General features: G+C 46.5%; 1 long non-coding RNA gene across 2 annotated transcripts; it reads right to left on the reverse strand.

Annotated features, from left to right (window-relative positions):
• Positions 1-4,575: 4,575 nt before the first annotated feature.
• LOC137486012 (uncharacterized) lies at positions 4,576-12,583 on the reverse strand. 2 transcript variants are annotated; one of them, XR_011005547.1, is made up of 3 exons: positions 12,350-12,583; positions 5,691-5,923; positions 4,576-4,921 (listed from the first exon to the last, which is right to left on the reverse strand). It is a non-coding gene; the product is annotated as an uncharacterized lncRNA (long non-coding RNA). The 2 variants fall into 2 exon arrangements; XR_011005546.1 differs by having other exon boundaries at positions 4,576-4,952.
• Positions 12,584-12,849: the final 266 nt, after the last annotated feature.

The raw sequence follows: 12,849 nt of genomic DNA on the forward strand, positions 1-12,849 counted from the left end.
CTTGAAACAACACACAGCATGGTGCCTTGGTGTAATGGGATCTTCTCCTGAGAAACATTTAACCCACATGCTGAGCTCTTACTTGGGTACTGAGCACTTGGGAAAAAGGCATAAGCTCCTGTTATCTAGCCATAAATCCCGGTGAGGGTTTTAAATGTCATTGTGATCCATCAAATATGTAAGTTTTTCCAGAGGCAGCAGGAAGAAAGCCAAGTTTCCTTTTTGTCCTGTAGCCTGGTAACCCTGATTGCCCACCAGTGACTCAGAAGGACCCCAATTCCTCTTGGCTCTGCAGCAGTGCTGGGGCAGGAGGCAGCAGGTTCTTTAAGCTGGGAATTGCTGAACTCCTGCACAGGTCAAGAGCAGCACCGGTTTCAGACTCTTTTCTCTGCCAGCTTCACCAGTTGAGTCGGAGTTTCATCGCTCCTTCTTAGTGCATAAAATGTGCTTGAAACTCTAATTTATGAAAAAGTTGTTTGGGAAGGACTGACAGACAGAGAAAAAGAAACTGGCTTTCCTTAGGAAGCAATTGGAAAATACATCAACTTTCTGCTAGGTGTGTGGTGCCATCTTCAAGACTCCAGGGGTCTCTACATACGCAAATTTCCTTTGCTGTGGGCAAGATGTGTTCTCCTCACTCACTGTGTTTAAAACCAGCAACAACCTGAAGGTGAGGATTTACAGAGATGCAACAGTTGAGATACTCGTGCATGGGATGAAGGGATGGAAATCAGTGCTGAAACCTTCAGAGCCTGGTCTGTGCTCTCTGGAGCCCTGGCCATTATTGTTTCTGCAAGAAGAGCAAGCAGCCAACCTTCTTCTGGTGCATTGGTTCCCCTTTTTTCAGAAATGTAGCCGCACTCCATTCAGAGGGCTGTACATGCAGATTTGAAACTTGAGCTAGAAGGCTTGGAGGGAAGGTGCTGGTTATTGTGAATTCCAGGAGTGAGCCTGCCCCTAGGAACAGCCAGGAGGGAGGTGAAGCAAGCGTCCAAACCAGCACCAAGAGGGACCTGCAGACATGCTCAGACTTCACAACTAATCCCACTGAAAGACAATGTTTGCAAAGAAACCCAAAGAAACCATGCAGAAGTCAACATTTCTACTGCGTTCACTGTTAGGGTCTTTTTTCTTATTGAGAGCTCAGTCACAACCCATCCAACACATCCAGGGGGCCTGGCTGCTCCCTGAGAGCCTTGCACAAACACCCAGTGGCGGGAAGGGAGAGAACATGAAGGATTGCCATGATCTGATTTTCAATTCCTTTTTCCAGGCAAGTGGATAAAGATTGAAATCACCCCAAACTGTCTCTCCTAAATGCAGGTCAGCAGATATGTGACCAATAAAAGCAAAAAGGCCCAGCTAAGCACTAAGGAAAAAGGGAAGCACTGACCAAACTGCATTTCTCTGGCAAATTATTTTCCTGTCTAGACTGGTTGTCAGATGTTGTTTTGTTTTTCTGTATGCCCAGAGGCCAGACCAAAGCTGGGATCCCCACTACAGGCAGCTTTGTTTAATGAGAGACAATCCTTGCCCCCAGGGAGCTGTAATCAGAATAGGCAGGACAAACAAATGAAATAAAGTCGCCTTCTTCATCCTCTGAGCTCCGATGGAAACAGGACCCTAAAGAGATTAAGTGGCTTGCTTGAGGCCACCCAGAAAACCTGTGGCAATGCCAAGCTAAAAACAAAAAACAAAGCAAGTAACACCCCATACAGCCTCAGAATCCTAATAGCAGTCTTTGAGACAAATCTGGCTACGTCTCCCTATTTCCATGAGGATCCAGGGAGACCCCATTTAAGGCACTGCTGCTGTTCTGCAGCTGCATTTCTTCCTGGAAAAACCCAGCTTCTCCTTCCTTACAGGACCTACAGATGCTCTATTACCTCCCTGGAGTGGGCGGCAGCTCCATCCCTGAAGGCGCTGGGAGGAGAAGACGGAGAGGGGTGGAGGGAGGAAGAGTCGCCAGCCTTTTCTGATGCTGGAATGTAAATAGTGCTTTGCAAAAGAGCCATTTATCAGTGAAATTACAGAATCCGTTTGAAGATTCCCCAGGAGGACGCGCTGAGAAGATGGCTTGTATGGAACTTAACGAGAGGTTTCCTGCAACACGCCCGAGCTTCGTGTAGGCAGGAGCACTTTGCTGGGAATTAAAGCCGCGCTGGAAATGTTAATAAATGCAGACACATGTTCTTGTTTGTAGGACGCGCCGTGCCTCCTTTATTTATTTCTTTCATTTTATTCTCTTGGATGTAGCTGCAATGCCAGCCCCTCTGCCTGACACCTCCCTGGGGGAAAAGTTGCCTGTCTCTCCTTGCCATCCCTCGGCAGCCCCTTAAGCCCACTGCTGCTGCTGCCCAGCCTCCAGCCAGGAGCACAAAGGGACCTGCAGGGGACTGGATGGCTTCGTTTCTGGGCAGATAGCAGCTTTCAAAGCACCAAAAGAAAGCTCCAGAATAGCTGAGGCAAAGCTGTTCTTCTGATGGTGGCTGTGGTGATGGTGATGACTGTTCTGATGGTGATGTGGGCAGATGTGCCCATCTGCTCTGCTAGCAGAGGGATGGAAGGGAACCAGGATTCCAAAATCCACCTGGACTGACTCCTCCTGTCTCCTGGCTGAAGACCCAGGTGCATCCTGTGTGGAACAACTCGGGTGTATCTGCTCTCTGCCCCAAACAGAGGGTGCTCTCCAGCACAGCAACAACTGAAAAAATAAAGTCAATTTTCTCCCTCACTGGAAGAAAACCTAAACACAGTCATCATTACATCATGCCCTCATCTCTACAATGACTCAGACCAGCATGGTGGCCTTTTTGTACCTTCACATAAACCCTGGGAATGACCTGAAGCCAGCACTAGAAGGTGGCCTGTCCCTCACATATCTTTCTAGGAGATGAACACACCCCAGTGAATTCATCCAAATGTTATATATTTATTTCCTCCTATTTTTCTCAGGCAGCTCCCCTAGGAAAGAGTTTAGTTGCTCTCTGGAACAGAGTAGGTGCTCAAAGCACTGCAGATCTCTGCTGAGGTGCTCAGCTTCCTTGAAGAGCAGATATTTCTATTTAAGATCCTAAATCAAGCACTCATTTCCCTTTGTAGGAAAATTTAAGTACAACTGAATCAAAGATGAATTTAAGAGAAATAAGATGCAAAAATTACGCCTTCATTTCTCCACAGCAGCCTGCCAGGTGTCCCTTGTCCCCTCCCCACACAGCAGAGCATGGCACAAAAGGCTGCAAAAGCCTCACCCTGGCCCTTCCCTATATTAGGTTTAGTACCTGCCGGTTCAACTGCCCCCTCCTCTGTAACTGCAGCTGGTTAATCATCCTCCACAGACTGCTAATCTGCTCAGCCCCTTCCCTTCCAATTCCATATTAATTACCTTGTCTAGATAATTAATACTCTTTCTCCCTTTCCTCCCACCTAGACCAGAGTACTTCAGCATCCCCTTCCCCACAAGGCAGCTTCCTAAGGGTGGCTCCAGGCAAAGCCCCTCACATCCCTCCCATCAATGGTGCCATTGCCCTCGAGCTCTGCCAGGCTTCAGTCTGAAGCAGCTTTCTCCTCCTCCTGTTTTTCTTCTCCTCTTTGTCAGTCATAGTTATTACAGAAGAAGGAAGAGATGAATTAACCAGACCCTTGTGTCTGTCTGAGGGCAGCTGAGCCAGACTCATGGGCCCAGTAAAATCCAGGAAAGCCAATGATTGAAACTCAGCCTTGGATCTAATCTTTTTTTCAGTTCATATTATTCTCTGTTCCTGTAATTTAATTTACAATATAATTTCATATTCTTCCTCTAAAGCAGAACTTCTCTCTTTATATGTACATATATTTTTTTTATCCTGCCAGGTTGGATTTGTATCTGATTTTATTTTATTTTGTTAAACAAGGAGGCTGAAGTCACTTTATTTCCTTGAATAGAGCAGGAGGATAAATCATTGTTGGAGATGTGCTGAGGCATCTTTCCAAAATGTGGATCTTAAGAGGGAATGGAAGAAAATGCTTTAACCAGGCATTTTGACACCTGAATGAGGGATTGTGCTTTGAATATTGGGCATATTATTTCCACTGAGGTATAATACAGCACATTAAGTATTGATTCTTTGCTCCTTCTGGAGCTGGGAGAAATATTTACCGGTGTATGAAATTGCTGAAGAGGTCAGAGACCTTTGTTACTTTATTAACCACTTCTTTCTGACAACATTCCAGTTCCCAGCTGGGAATCAGAGTCCACAAAGTACAAACAAGCAGCACTAACAGTGACCACAAACCAGTGCAAGCAGATGCTGAACAAAGGGGTCCTGTAGCCCTTCCCAAAAATTTCTCCTTGCACTTCCTGGTGTTTTCACAGCCCAAGTAAATTTTGCAAGGAAAAGAGCTGTGAAATCAGTAGGTGTGGGATGGATCAATAGTGGCAGGAAGGAGCCACCCTCCTATTCAACAGAATATCAGACAAACCTCCAACGAAATAAAATATCTACTTTTTTTTTTGTATCTCACATTCTCTCTTTGCCTAAAGCTTTACAGTATCTGTTTAGTGTTCAAAATTCAGTTTAATTCCCACCAAAAGGAAAGAAAATAATTTCTTGGTTTTCAAAAACAAGAGAGAAGAATCATGACACTTTCAAAGCAATTTCAAACTATTTCAAACAAGATGGTTCTGGTTATCACTAGCCTTGGGAAAAAGAACCAAGATCACTTTTGTGTAAGCATTGAAATATCTACAGTAGGACAATTTTCATATAATTGAGAGCAATAGTATTTTTTTCTTCTCCAGTGTTCTAGAGATTTCTTTGATGAAACATTCACACTCCAAACTGGGTTGAAAGCTTTAAGCATTAGAAATTTTATCCAACTTTTGTTTGTAGGCAAATTCACTTGCTGCTTGCCAACTTGCATCCCAACTGCTGTAATCCTTCTTGGAATATAAGAAAAATGTGTTACTCTGCCTGTCAAAGGAAGGGCAGTTCCATTTAATGTCTGGATCATATTTCAATATCCAGATGACCCCTTGGCCATCTTGCCTGGCCACAATAAAGCAGCTCCATTTCTGTGATTTCATGTCATTTCTTTGTGCAAGAGGTCTACAGGATCCACAAACTTTCCCACCAGGTTTTATTTGATGGGCCTTGCTTCAGGTCCTTGCATTAAGCCCCAAATGGGAGTTATTATCCTGCCAAGTGGTTTCCATCTCTGTTCCACCATGGAGACAATTGATTCATCTCAGGCCAAGCCAGTGTGACAGGTATATCCATCCATTCAAGGACAATTCCCAGGTAGGATGGGCTGCTAAATGAATGCACCAGATTGCAGCTGACACCCATAATGCTGATTTCCCCCTCTCCTTATAATCATAATGGGATCTCAGCAATAGAGATGGATTTGCTAATTTCCATCTCCTCTCTTCTTTAATCACTGTCAGGCATAAATTAATTTCTCCTTAAAGAGCTTTCAGGTTGAGATGCTGTCATTGCACAGTGTACTTAAAGGTCCTAAATCAGGGATCTAAATCCCAGAACGTTTCCTGCCCAATCTGAGATTCCAGAGCATGTAAATATGTGTCATCACTGAATTCTGAATGCAGGACATTGAAAAGCAAGGTGAGAACTGTGCTGCAAATCAGACCAGTGCTGCTTCTTAGACGTCCTCCAGGCCTGTACTGATCCCAGCTCTGTCAAACAACAAACCTGAAAGTGCAGTGTTGTAGCTGAATCCATTGGAGATGGGGAGAGGAGCCTGTCCAGAGGGAAGTTCAGCCCCTGCCGGGCCTAAATTGCCCCCTAGAAGAGTTTGTCTTTGTTTACTGCTGTCTTTCTTTACTGTGCTTCTTACATCAGGTGCTTTATCAGGTGGATATTTCTCTGCAGGCATTTTCAGTGCACCAAAAAAACAACATAGACTAAGAGAAAGCAGGAAGCTTCTAACAAAACCAGGAGGAGTAAAATCATTAGGCAAAGATATAATTTTCCTTAAAAAATGCTAGTGAATAAATTATCAATCCTTTTCATTAAAAATTCAGTGGAGATGAAACTGTGTGTGGCAATAATGAGCAAATGTTTATATTTGCAGAGAAGTGTAGCTGCATGGATGGAAAGTTATTGATTTTGCCCCAGCTTTCACACATTTTGTGGAGCTCTTTGGATGGATGTCTGTCCAGCTGGCTGCACAACTAGCAATGGAAGATTTGTAACATCCTGAAAAATGGCTACAACACATTAAAATTACTTCCAGGGAAATTTTAACTATTTTTTACAATGCCCTATAGAGCTACTCTTCAAGAGAAGAAATCTAAAGACAGAATCCATGTCATTCTCTCTGACCCTCAAGTTTTCAAACTACTGAAAATATAGGAGGGAAATAAAAAGCTCACAAAACTCTGTTCAATGTTTCAATCTGTCTGAAAGTTGCCTTTCCTCAACAGAAACATTGACAGAGTGAAAATTGCTTTCAGACCTCTTAGTTTTTCCATTTTTTAGCTTCTCGTAACAGATAGGAAGTTTAAGGGGCATTTTAAGAGTAAATAACCTAGCTGAAATTTGTGGGAATGCAGAAATGCCTAAGATTATTTTCTTTTTTCCTCCCCCCATTTCATCCAGTTGGTGCTCCACGTGTCTCCTTCAGAAGACCTGCTTTTCTAGCCCAGACATTCTTGGTTTTCTACTCTCTGAATTCCTAGTCCTTTTCTTTCCCTTTTTGCTTGCCCATCCTTTCCTTCTCCATCAGTGCGTCTCCACAGAGTGTCCCATGGTCCAGCCTGCCCTCACAGAATCATTCAGGTTGGAAAATGCCTCGAAGATCCCTGAGTATGACCCTTGTCCACAGCCCATAGCGCCCCATCCAGGTCTTCCCTGGGCACCTCCAGGATGGGGACTCCAAACCTCCCTGGGCAGCCCCTGACAATGCCTGACCACCCTTTCAGTGAAAAATTCCTCCTGATGCCCAACCCAAACCCCCCCTGGCACAGCCTGAGGCCGCTCCCTCTCATCCTGTCAGATGTGAGGGCACAGTCTCCCATCCCTGACGGATGCCACTTCCCTCTCCTTTTCCCACCAGTGTTGTCTTCAAGTGTTTCCAAGTGCCACCACTCCCAGGCTCCCTGGCAGCCAGCTGGCTCTTTTCCAAACAAGCCACTGAATGGCAAACAGAGAGATACACTGGGATAAAATGAGCTCCTCTTATTGATTTTTCCAAACCAACATGGCACTGATGCTGCCTCTTTGTGCCATTTCCCTCCTCTGCCAGGAGGCATTCGCTCCTCTTCCATCATTTTAATTAGACATTACACCTGACACAAACGCTGAGTTGATTAACCTAAAAGGAGCTGAATGGGTTGTGGGATCGTTAACACGGGGCCCCTGACACCCCATAACTCACTCCAACGTGTCTGTTGCACAAACTCACAGCTTCTCCAGCTCGCCCGCCGAAGCCACAACGCAAAGTAATGGCACCTACAGAGAGCTTTTTACAAGGCTGTCTCACATAATAATGCTATAAAAGCCAGATTTAAAAGATGGATTGCCCTGGACTGCACAGACTTCACTTTTTAATGTTTACATAAATGCACCTTTTCTGCCGTGTTTTCAGGTAACGGCCCTTCCCAAGTCATGGAAGTCAAGGCAACCATCAGCTTTGCCTTCCCCAAAAAGCTGCTCTCATCAGGAGGCAGAGTGCTCTTGTGGGATTCTGCTATTGCTGGGATGGTGGGCAGGAGGCAGGGAGCAGCCCACACACACTCATTTGCTACAACCATGGCCCTCCCATGAATTCCTCATTTGCAGGAAAAGTCTCTGGTGTGAGCAGCATCCATCCAGCCTTAATGTGCCTTTGTTACACCACACTAGAGAAACATTAAGTTTTGGTGTCTCCAGGAGTGTTGCCAGAGAAACTATTTTCCTGCTCAGATGCATTTTCCAGCTCACACTTGAATTTGCCCAAGACTAGAAAAGCCTACATAAGCCAGAGGCTGATGCTGCCCAAGTCCAACTGAATCAACCCAGCCTGGAATAGAGGAACCATAAATTGCACAAATTTCCCTTTTTGCCTGAGAAGGAGAGAAGCTCAGGCTGCCCCAGTGCCAGGATTCCTGGTTCAGCTGTGCCATTTGGTGGCACATGAAGCTTAGCTATGGATGCAGCATTACCCAGGGTTTTCTTGCCCTCAGGTCAGTCTAATCAGACTCCACTTTTGGGAACAGCAAGAGGACAGCTGATCCTTCTTTGCCAGCAACAAAAGGAGGAGAGCTGAGAGATCATTAATGTATCTGCCTATCTGTGTTGGAGGGGGAATAAAAAAAAAAGTGAGTTGGTATGGCTTAATTGGTCTGGGACGAGGAGATATTCCTCATTCAGCAGGCAGGACTCCACTGAGATTGAGAAATTGCTGGAGATGTATGAGTCCTGACGAGAGCCCCTGTTAGTTAGTTGGCAGCACTGACTTTGCTGTGCCTTCCTCTTCCACTTATTTGTTTAGCTTTGCCCTGCATTAAAACCTGTCAAGCCTGCAAACAAGACAATGTTTTTTGATTAGGCTGCTCAACTGAATAAAGCAGAGCTTGGAGAATTCCCTGCTCTTCTAAAGCAGAGAGAAGTTGTGTGATTCTGTTAGGATACAGCCAAGGTACCTCCAAACTTTCTGGATTGATTTGAGATGCTCCCAATGATGCCTTCAGCATCATCTGAAGTCCAGAGCTTCCCATCATCCCTGTAGTTCACACAGGCTCAGGGAGGAGCTCTGGAGCCTCCCTCTGTCTCCACTGGGAGCAGTCAGAGCTGTGGCTCTCCTGCTGAAGTCCAACCTTAACATCACACCCCGCACTCACACAGAGACAGCAGTCTCAAGGCAGCCAGGGTTGTGCTGTTGTTTTGAGGCACCTCCAGGGATGGGGACTCTTATTACATTTGGAAATAGATTCTTACTGCAGTTTGGAAATAGAACAGCTTGGTTCTTGCCTGTCAAAACACTGCTGACAGTCCAAACTTGGACATCAGTGTGTAAGGTAAGATTAGCTACTGCTGTAAGCCTGGGATGTGTAAGGATGAGGCATGATCAGGATCCCCCATTGTCTCTCTGGTCCTTTGCAGGACCATTTTGCAGGAGACTCCACCCACTAAGCAGTGGAGAGACTGGAAGAAGGTGACAACCTGCTGCTGCTTTCATATCACTGGCTTACCATAGAATATCCTCAGCTGGAAGGGACCCACAAGGACCATCAACTCCAACTCCTGGCTCTGTACAGGACACCCCCCAAGAGCACCCACAGGGTTTTCCATGGTCTGTCCCATTCCTGGCGAGGAAGCAATGAATCACACATTTCCAGTGTGAAAAAGTCTACTCCCACATTGCCTGGCAGCCCAGCAGTGTGTGGGCAGAGGGCAGGCACAGCTGGGCTGAGGAGCAGCTTTGCTTTGAATTCCTGCTGTGCAGCACGAAGGCAGCTGTCCCACCAAGCTGAACGAGCACAAGTGGAAAACAGTGAGTGCAAACACATCTGTGCTGGTGTCAGACACAGGAAGATGGTGGTGGTGTAGGATAGCAATGTTGCTCAACCCTCTTCCCACTGAGGGTGACAGAGCTACCTCCTCCAGGCATCAGGAGATAAGGGGAAAGAGAAACTGTTCTGCAGCCTGGGGACAGCTCAGGCTATGAATTCCAGCAGGGCTCAGCTGTACCCAGCTTCACTCCCTGCATTCCCACCAAACCAGAGCCCTCTGAGCAAATGGGGAATTTGAGGGAGGGACACGAGCCTGTCAAAATGCTGGGACAGAAACACACCTGTGACATGGGGAGGGATGGGAGGAATTGAGGAATAACCAGACATAAAATTTGCTTGCTTTTGCCCAAGGCTCCTCTTGTCAGTTTGCAGAGTGTGTAACTCAGGCCAGCAGCCAAATTCCAACAAGGGATTGCTTGTCCTGAAGGGCTCCTGATTTTGCCTTTTCTGGACAGGAGAAGATTGTGTGAGTGACCACACATCCTTTGTTCAGGCCACATATTTTCTTTCATGGAGAACAGCTCCATCTTTCCGTTCTCTCCTCCACAGAGCCTGCTGCAAAAAGCCTCCTTCTTCCCCCTATTTGCATAAGTGATGATGCAGCCATCCTAATTATCGAGGGAATCCACTGCTCCCCCCTTCCAGCACCTCCCCCCTTTGCTGCTGCTCTTTCCCTGCTACGGGTTTTGCTGGCAGATGGAACTGGAGCCCCCTCAGCCCACTGGCTCTTCCTTGAAGAAGAACAAAGTGACAGCCCTGCAGGCAGCCGAGCCACGGCAGCGTGACTAATCCATGTCGGGAGCATCCCAAAGGCCAGTGTCAAGGTTGTGTCCCACAGTTTTGCTGGGGGAAAGAGGGTGCTGAGCATGGGCTGGAGGGGCTGCGTTGTCCCCTCACAGGGATCAAATGTGTTCTCCAGACTGCTGAGCTCTGCAAGCTGCCTCCAGGCCCTCACAGTCCAAGGGCCAGGGAAAGGGAGATCTGGAGCATCCAGTTTGGGGAGTAACCAGCAAGGAGATGAGCAAGCTCATACATATGGAAGGATGACCTTAGCAGCTCCACTCAGCATTCTGCACATCAGATGTGATTTGCAATCAGCCATAGCCATGCTTATCTCCATTTCCCCCTCAAGTCCTGTTCTTGCAGCACTGTTTACATATGGTTTTACCCATGTTTTTTGATTTATCTGTCCTACTTCTCTGTCCCTAACCCATTACCTCAGCAAATTAGCATTTACCCATTAAGTCCTTCCAGCCAGACATTTCTGGCTTTGTTTGTGTTAGGATTGGGTCTTCCATGCAGAGGAAGGTCTATTTTTTAATGTTATTTATCTGCCTGTGACAAAGTAGGTGGCAAAGTCCTGACAGCAAATCTGCAGCCATAGCAAGTCCTGTTTAGCACAGTCCAGTCTGTACAGAGCTCATTTTTTAATGTACATGGCATCAGATGGGCTACCCATGTGATCCTCTTCTGCTGTGTGCCTGGAAGTGCTCCAAAGAGCTGATGAACCAATTGGAATTGCAGACAAGAGTTTAGTTATAGTCCCTGGGGGGAAATGAGGCCTGTGTGGAAGGAAGTAGGACAGGGGAGATGAAAATAGTCTATCAGGAAAGCAAGCCAAAAACCTGCCAAGCTCCTCCACCACGCAAACACAAGCCAGTCTTCTCCCGTACTCCAAGCCCTGAGCTCCTGCATCCCACAGCCATCAGCTGAGCTGTCAGTACACTCAGCACTTCCAGGACATCCATTTCAGGACCCAGAGCTGCAAATCATGACAGCCAATTTTGGGGGTGTGCAGCAGAACGGGGGAGGACAGCAACCCGGTCCATGTCAGCAAGGATAGGCCGAGCACCTCCTCCTCTGAGCTTGGCAGGAGTCTGGGATTCCACAGGGGATTTGGTTCTGCTGGAAAAGGGCACCAAGAGAGAAGTCCATCAGCTTCTCTCACAGCAATCTTCTGTAGATGGGCATTGCTGGGCAAAAGTCCAGGCCTGAATCTAATTAATGCTTTAAGGCTATAGCAGCTCACACCTCACCTTCTTTAGAGCCCTGGCTCCTGGATCTGTGCTCAGGGATCACCCTCTGTTCTACCTTCTTGCTAGAGATCGGTTCTTTCATGTTCTGCTTGCTCACTTCCTCCTCCCAGCCATCCTCTCAGTTGGATCTGACACGCTCCATCTGCAAATATCCCAACCCAGCTTCCCCCAAGAGGCTGCATAAACACTCACAGCTCCAGCCAGGGAAAAGGCAAAATCCCTCCTGCAGTTGGATTCCACAGGAGCCTTTCACCAGCCTCTCGTGCCCCAAACTCTGGCCAGATGGCCTCACCACATGGTGTCCCACCACATTTTGTCCATAGCAAAGGTGCCAATTATCTCTTCCTTCCCTGCTTTGAAATCATCACTCTTTCCACAACACAAACAGTCTTTCAGTTGTCCTGCTTTCCACATTCCAGGTTGGCAATTAGAATCTGCAACCTCTGAGCTTCTCTGCAAACTGATGAGCTGCTAAAAATACAGCCCCTGCAGGCACCCATTCAATTTCTATTTCTGTATTTTTTATTATTTATTTTTTTACTTTTTTTAACCAATTTGAGATGAACAAAGCTCTTCAACAAAAGGAAGGAGAAAATGCTGTGATTGTGAAGATGGATTGCTGCCACTTACTTTGTTCACTTTAATTACACAAAGTCATCACTTAGTGGGAAGCTTCAGGATAGGAAAAGGGACCACAAAGAAGTTACCATATCCCATATCCTTATTTCACTATGCTTCATTTTAAAGCCTCCCCAACATCCTGGAAACAATACCTGAACCAGCACTTCCACATTTTTAAACCTTCCCATACGTTACTCACCTGCTGTGTCTTCAACCTGGAAAGCCCAAATACCTCCAGTCCTCCTGATAAAAACCAGAGTGGACCAGCAGGAACAAACCACCTCATCCCTCCACAGGAGGCCAGAGAGTTTGTTTAAAAACTTCTCTTAACCAATCCTCTCATGCCACCTCCTAAACTGGCTCCAGCTGGGACATGAGGTTGGAAATCAAGATCCTTCAGGACAATTAAGAGGTTTAAAGGCAGAAAAGATCCAGCTAGTGCCTGGGTAAGGGCAAGACCCAGGACTGTCTCCTTTTCTTTTGCTATTAACTCACTTTGCCACCTGGGGCAAATAATATTCCCGTTACTGGCTCCCTGTTGGCAGACTAAGGATCCCTTAATTCCTCTGAAGTTAATCCTGAGTTATTCAGCCTGGCATCCCTGCTGGCTAATGCCAGGTGTGTTGAAGGCACTGCTGAGCCCAAAGCTGGAGTGCCCCAGGAGGTTGTGCTCTTAGCAGAGGCAGGAGTGCAGTGTTC

This window comes from Anomalospiza imberbis, chromosome 21, assembly GCF_031753505.1.
Source record: "Anomalospiza imberbis isolate Cuckoo-Finch-1a 21T00152 chromosome 21, ASM3175350v1, whole genome shotgun sequence".
Classification (NCBI taxonomy): domain Eukaryota; kingdom Metazoa; phylum Chordata; class Aves; order Passeriformes; family Viduidae; genus Anomalospiza; species Anomalospiza imberbis.